Here is a 6,104-nt window from a genome sequence, read left to right as displayed (position 1 = left end):
TACTCAACGGAAGCTGCACTGACATGAGGGATCCCTGTCGCCATGGGGTGAGTGGCTGGCTCTTGTTGATGCCTCCGCAGCATTGCGTTCAGGTTCAGAGAAGGTGGTCTGTGCTGCAGACATGTACTACCTGGTTACCTGGACTGATGGCAACTGGAGTATTGAATTGGTTGGAACTGGCGCCTATCGAAGTGCATCATCTGACACAGTTCAAAAAAGTCCTTCAAGACATGATACCGACCTACATTCCTACTGGAAGCAGCAGAAAGAATAGGGGAGACAAGTCCAGCAGTTTGCACACCCAAGCAGCCATACGACCTCGGAAGGCCTCAAGACTATAAAAGGCCAATCCCTCTCTCGGTCTCTCCTCCAACTATCACCTTGAGATCATACGTTCCCTCCCACGATCAAAACAAGAAAGAACCCACGGCGGGCTGCAGCAATCCAAGAGCTCCAAACCACCGCAAGAAACCAAGAAGCAACCATGCGGGAAAGAAGAACCAGAGGCGGGACGAGCACGCCTCCTGGAGCGAGGCCAGCCTCCCTGGGCTCCACGAGCTCGCCGGACGCGTTCTTGGAAGAAGAGCGCCTTCGCAATGTCCAGAAGGAAATAGAAGAGGAGGCCAGGGCCAGGCGTCGCGCGGAAGCCGGACAAGGGAGCTCCATCTCCGCACCGCCATCACCGTCAAGATTCTGGCCAGGTCTGCGGCAGTCTGCCAAGAAGGTTCTTGGCGTTGGCCAAGAGGGCGCCGCCTGTGACACCCAAGAAGGCAAGAAGTGGCACCGTTCGCCGAGATGAAGCAGGCAATGACCGGCCTCATGGACCTCTCCCACGAAAAGGTAGAGCCCCCGAAACTCCCTCGCGATTTCGCCACCAAATGGGCTTATGCTGATGTAAGTGCCACGGTCTCTGAGACTCTGATTCTTGGAATTCCTTTTCCAATCCTGTCTTCTGCTGCCCGCCCCCTCTGTTATTGTGCTTCTTTCTTGCTGTTGCTCGGATGATGAACTGCCTGTAAGTTCTTTCTTCTATCTCTGTGCAAGAACTTCTTGCTGTGTAGTTCCTGCTGGCTGTTGCCATATAATTGCCTTAACACAACACAATGCTACAGGGTGATCAGTTTTTTTGAACCGTAGATGGTGATCACTGCTCAAGTGGTCGTTGCAAATAGGTCTTTTAGAGTTCATACCGAAGAAATCCCAGTGGAAAATCTCTCGTGCTATTACTGAAAACGAATTTTCTTTCCATTTCTTGTTTATTCCGAGTCCAATATTATCATGTATTCACGTGTAACAGTACCATTCAATTGGAGTTCATAATGCCGTCTCTGCTACTTTATCATTTATGACACTTGCGTAAAATCAAATTTATCGGTCTATCTTGCGTAAAATCAAATTTATCGGTCTATCTCTCCCTCTTTACCAATACTAATTACACAATAATTATGCTGTCTTGATAGGCTGATCCACTGCATGGAGGAGTAATGGATGATACTGTTATATTTGCTTCTGGATATGTAAGCCACTAGATCTCGCCATTGTTTTGTTTTACACCAAATGAATTACCCTGTATTTTCTACTGGATGCATGTTTCAATTTTGTTCTTCATAACTCATGTTCTGCGCCTTGTTCTCAATACAAAGACATGTTCCCTGGCATGCTCGGCAAAAATAACTCATGTTCTGCCAAAAGGGGGAGATGGCTTTGAAGCAAGCAAATTGCTCTATTCACCAATCACTAATCAATGAAATACTAGTCTTAATTCGTTAAAACTACTAATAATGAGTATCAATAGCAGCTATCCATGACCAAGATTGAACTTTCCAGTATTATTATTAGTATCATGACGTTCTCTTCTCTGTCTTGACTAGTGTAAGTTGAGACTCATATTCATGGGATCATCATCTCAGACAGGGTAGTTCGGTTATCGATGTACTTTCCTCTTGAATCGCATCATAGTTACAGTTACTATCTCATATAATATTCAAGTTGATGGTGGGGCCTTGATAGAAAAGGTGCAAGCTTATATTCTCCTGGGTCATACTAAGATAACCTGCACTTCCTGCTGTGTGTAGCGGTTCGACTTTCCATATCTGTACTTGAGTTTGTAAGTTATTTGATAAATTGTGATATTCGCAAGCTGTTAAATATCATATATGTTTGGGATGTAGTTTTGCACAGTTGTATCCTGGGATGTAATCGGCAGTTACTGATGCCCCATGACATATTGTTTATGAAGAGCAGAAACTTGGGACCAAAAAATATAAGACTTTTTGATCTTGTTCTTTTTTTTTGTGCATTTCTGTTTATGCTACGTATCCTGTTTCACCATTTTCTTTTGAAGAGAGATATGTCCCACGACGTACATTGAAACTGACAGGTAGATGCTAAATTGCTAATGCTTGCATTCATCAAATGGCTGCATGGGTGTAGGTTCTAAGTAGCCTGTATTTCCTTTTCTTATTCCAGAATGCTAGGTTGGTCATTATTGTCTATGATCAACTATTTTAATCTATCCGTCTAAACTATTTTTCGCTTCACTGATTATTTACTGGGATTTCTCACGGTTTAGATTTACCCAGTAACACTATTTTGCTTTCCTTGATTGCAGACTGCTGATCAGCCATACCAACAGTGGTTCATTTCACAGAAGAATGTCTACCCATTTACTGGTCACTCCTTGCCCCAATCACTCACTGTTCCCAACCACACCAAGAGTGATTCATTTCACAGAAGAATGGTTACTGATGAGTCAATGACTGGCCTTATTAACCACTCACACAAGAAAGTGGAGCCCATAAGACTCCCTCATGAGGTAGCTATCAAATGGCCTCACGGTAATGTAAGTGCTGCACTCTCTGAATCTTGGGATAGTTCATTGTTGCTTCCATCTCAGTTCTAATAAAACTTCATGTCTTCTTCTGGTTACCTCATGTTATGCCTTTTTATTTCTTGTCATTACTCGGATGAGGAATTTTTTTTGTGCATTTTGTTTACCATTTGTGCAAGAACTTACTGTTGTGTATGTTCTGTTAGACGTGTCATATTAACTATAATTGAATCATTTTCTTTCAAAAAAACAAAAGGGTGCCGAGGCAACAAAGTTCATGTACTCACCGATCAATAATTAGTGAAATATTATCGTCGATTTTTTATAAAGTAGTAATGATGGATAGTGATAACGGCTATCCACAACTATTTAGTGTCATAGAGTTTCCCTCTTTGACTTGACTTGACTTGCTAAATTTAAGTTTACATTCTTACTACAATTTTCATGGGATCAGCTATATAATAACTGCGTATTAAATTTATGCTTTAAAATTTTCTCCTAATTCCATCATATTAATTAGTTAACTGTCTTATAAATATCAAATAAACTTGTTGCTGAAGAAAATGTAAACTTTAAACTTCATGTCTTCAGCATCATACTAAAATAACTGCACTTTCTGCTCTGTGCAGTAGTTTGAATTGCCATAGCTGTAATCAAGTTTGTACTTTTTTTTGCAAGTTCTCATAGATTTTTTTATCATTATCATATTATGGCAATTCATAAACTCTTAACAATGTAGGAGTAGATGTTTCTGTTGTGTCATAGTGTAATCTTTGTTTCTGGAGTGCTGAAACATGGGGACTGGGGAGAAAAAGAAAGGCCTTCTTTCAATAGTTTATTCCTGCGTTCCATGTATGCTGATTATCTTGTTTCACCATTTTATTTACAAGAATATTGTATCCCAACGATTATATTGAAATCGAGAGAGGATACCATTAAACTGTCGCTCAGATGTAGATTCTAAGTATGTAGTAATGAGCACTTCTGCCAGATAAAATTCGGTGTTTTCTGTTTAAAAGAGCTAGTAGTGGTCATGATTCTTTTTGTCTAATGTGATTTTCAATTTGCTTATTATGTTCTAAAATTATCCAACTATTTGGATTAATCCATTAACCATATTTTGATCCTTCGATTGCAGTCTCTTAATCAATCATACAAGCAGTGGTGCATTTCACAGAAAGATAACTGTCTGCCTAATGAGGTTGCGGTCAAGTGGTCTCTTGATGATGACGATGTAAGTATATACTTTAAGATCTTACATGTAAAATGATATCATCATATTTCGTTAGATGATCACTTAAACTTTAATATAAACTGCTAAGACCCATGTGTTCGATGAAAAAAAACTGCAGGGAATTCCGTATCCTTTGTATGCTGAATTTTGTGGGGAGACCATCTCATCGTCAGAGAGAAGGGAGTGGACTGATGTGAAACTTGTCCGGAAATTGCGAGGATTGCGCCAGCAAGAGAGGCTGGCCTCTCGTAATTACTTTAAGCTACGGCTTACTTGGCCAGGGACCCGGCGCAAGTCCAGTTCACTCTTCATGGTGGCGATGGACAAATTAAATAATGAGAAGCAAAAGAATGCGTATAGCGAGGGTTGTGAAGTTCCCGAGTACCTCCTCTGTCCCTTATCCTGTGAGCTGATGGTGGACCCTGTCACAATAGCTACAGGAAAGGTAATCTGTTTTGCTAGTTTTTACTGCATTTCATTTTGAGCAGTTAACTAAGGTCATATATAAATTTTTCTATCTTGTAGACGTTTGAGCGACGTGTTCTCAAAGATTGGTTCAAGAAGAACGGGCATATTTGTCCCGTGACCGGTGAGCTCGTCTCAAGTACTATTCTTCGAAATGATCGAGTGAAATGATATTTGGAAGAATGGGCAGAAGCGAAAGCTGAGGGAACCACAAAGTTCAGGGACGGCAATAAGTGATATCATTTACTAGTATACGGGTAGGGCAGAGTGATGATTGTAGAACAATTGAAACATAGCTAACTGGTGCATGCATTGTAATCTTCATCGTCTGGCATATACTAGCATAAGAGTCGACGCTCTTTCTGTTTGTATATATACATACAGTTCTTCATCTAGTTTCCTTAAATAAATATAAAAAGAGAATTACAGATCTGGTTGCGACATTCACAATCCTCGCTATAGGAGTATAAGTATGTCGGTTCCGATTCATATCTATCAATCTTGTATGCTAATTAGTTCTTTTGCAAAGAACTTGAGCGAAGTGATTGGTATGTTGACGTGAATGGAGCATATGTGTACTCGAATGCCCCAGAGGTGACAGCGTCGGCTCTGTCGTCGAGCTCCTTCTCCAAGTTGCCCCACAGACGCACAACGGTGGCCTTGCGCGTGTCGTTGTCGAGGTCGGGATCATAATGCACCCGCACTATCTCATTGAATTCCTTGTAGCGATCGTCCACCCCGCTAGCTTTGACGTACATATCCGTTAACTCCTTGTGGGCAGTGGTCTTCTCCTCCTCCTCCTCCTCCTCCTCCTCCTCCTCCTCATGGTCATCGGCATCAGCGCCGTCGTTCACTTCCAACTCCTCTCTGGCCCTCCGATTGGCTGCCACCCTGCGCCGCAGCCTGTCGCTCTCGCCGCCGAGATCGCGAAGGAGGGACCTGTAGACATCGACGTTCTTCTTGATGTCAAGCTTGAGCTTCTGGATTTGAAGTGCCACGATGAGCCGCACCGACAGGTCATATTCCAACCTCCGACGTACAAGTTCGTCGCCGTCGTCCAGCAGGGAGACGTTGGCCAGCGACGATTGCAGCTCTTGGGTGCTATCATCAGCTTGCCCGTATTCCATGGCTGCCATCGGCTCTCTCGATCTCCCTCTTGGCACGTACTACCTGTTATCACCAGATTTTGGCTAAATCAGGAGATGGGCCGTAGGTGAGATGGGCTTGAAGGTTAAACGCGTGGAGGATCTCTGAAGCGGCCTGACACGAAGAAGTTGGGCTAAATTGCCCATGTATCTGTATTATAGTAGATCGCATCTTAATTTAGAAGTTAGAGTTTTACCCGTGTACGGTTAGGTGCACGCCTGAATTAGAAAGTCCCCTGGACTATAAATATGTATCTAGGGTTTATGGAATAAACAACAACCAACGTTCAACACAATCAATCTCGGCGCATCGCCAACTCATTCGTCTCGAGGGTTTCTCCTGGTAAGCACCATGCTGCCTAGATCGCATCTTGCGATCTAGGCAGCACTAAGCTTATTACGTTGTTCATGCGTTGCTCGTGCTGAAGCC

The 6,104-nt window shown here is 42.7% G+C and overlaps 1 pseudogene; it reads left to right on the top strand.

The window, feature by feature from the left end:
* Positions 1-795: 795 nt before the first annotated feature.
* On the top strand, positions 796-4,766 carry LOC124690267 (annotated as a pseudogene).
* Positions 4,767-6,104: the final 1,338 nt, after the last annotated feature.

Source organism: Lolium rigidum, chromosome 2 (genome assembly GCF_022539505.1).
Source record: "Lolium rigidum isolate FL_2022 chromosome 2, APGP_CSIRO_Lrig_0.1, whole genome shotgun sequence".
Taxonomy (NCBI): Eukaryota; Viridiplantae; Streptophyta; class Magnoliopsida; order Poales; family Poaceae; genus Lolium; species Lolium rigidum.
The sequence above is the reverse complement of the archived record's forward strand: the minus strand, read 5'-3'. Positions and strand labels throughout refer to the sequence as shown.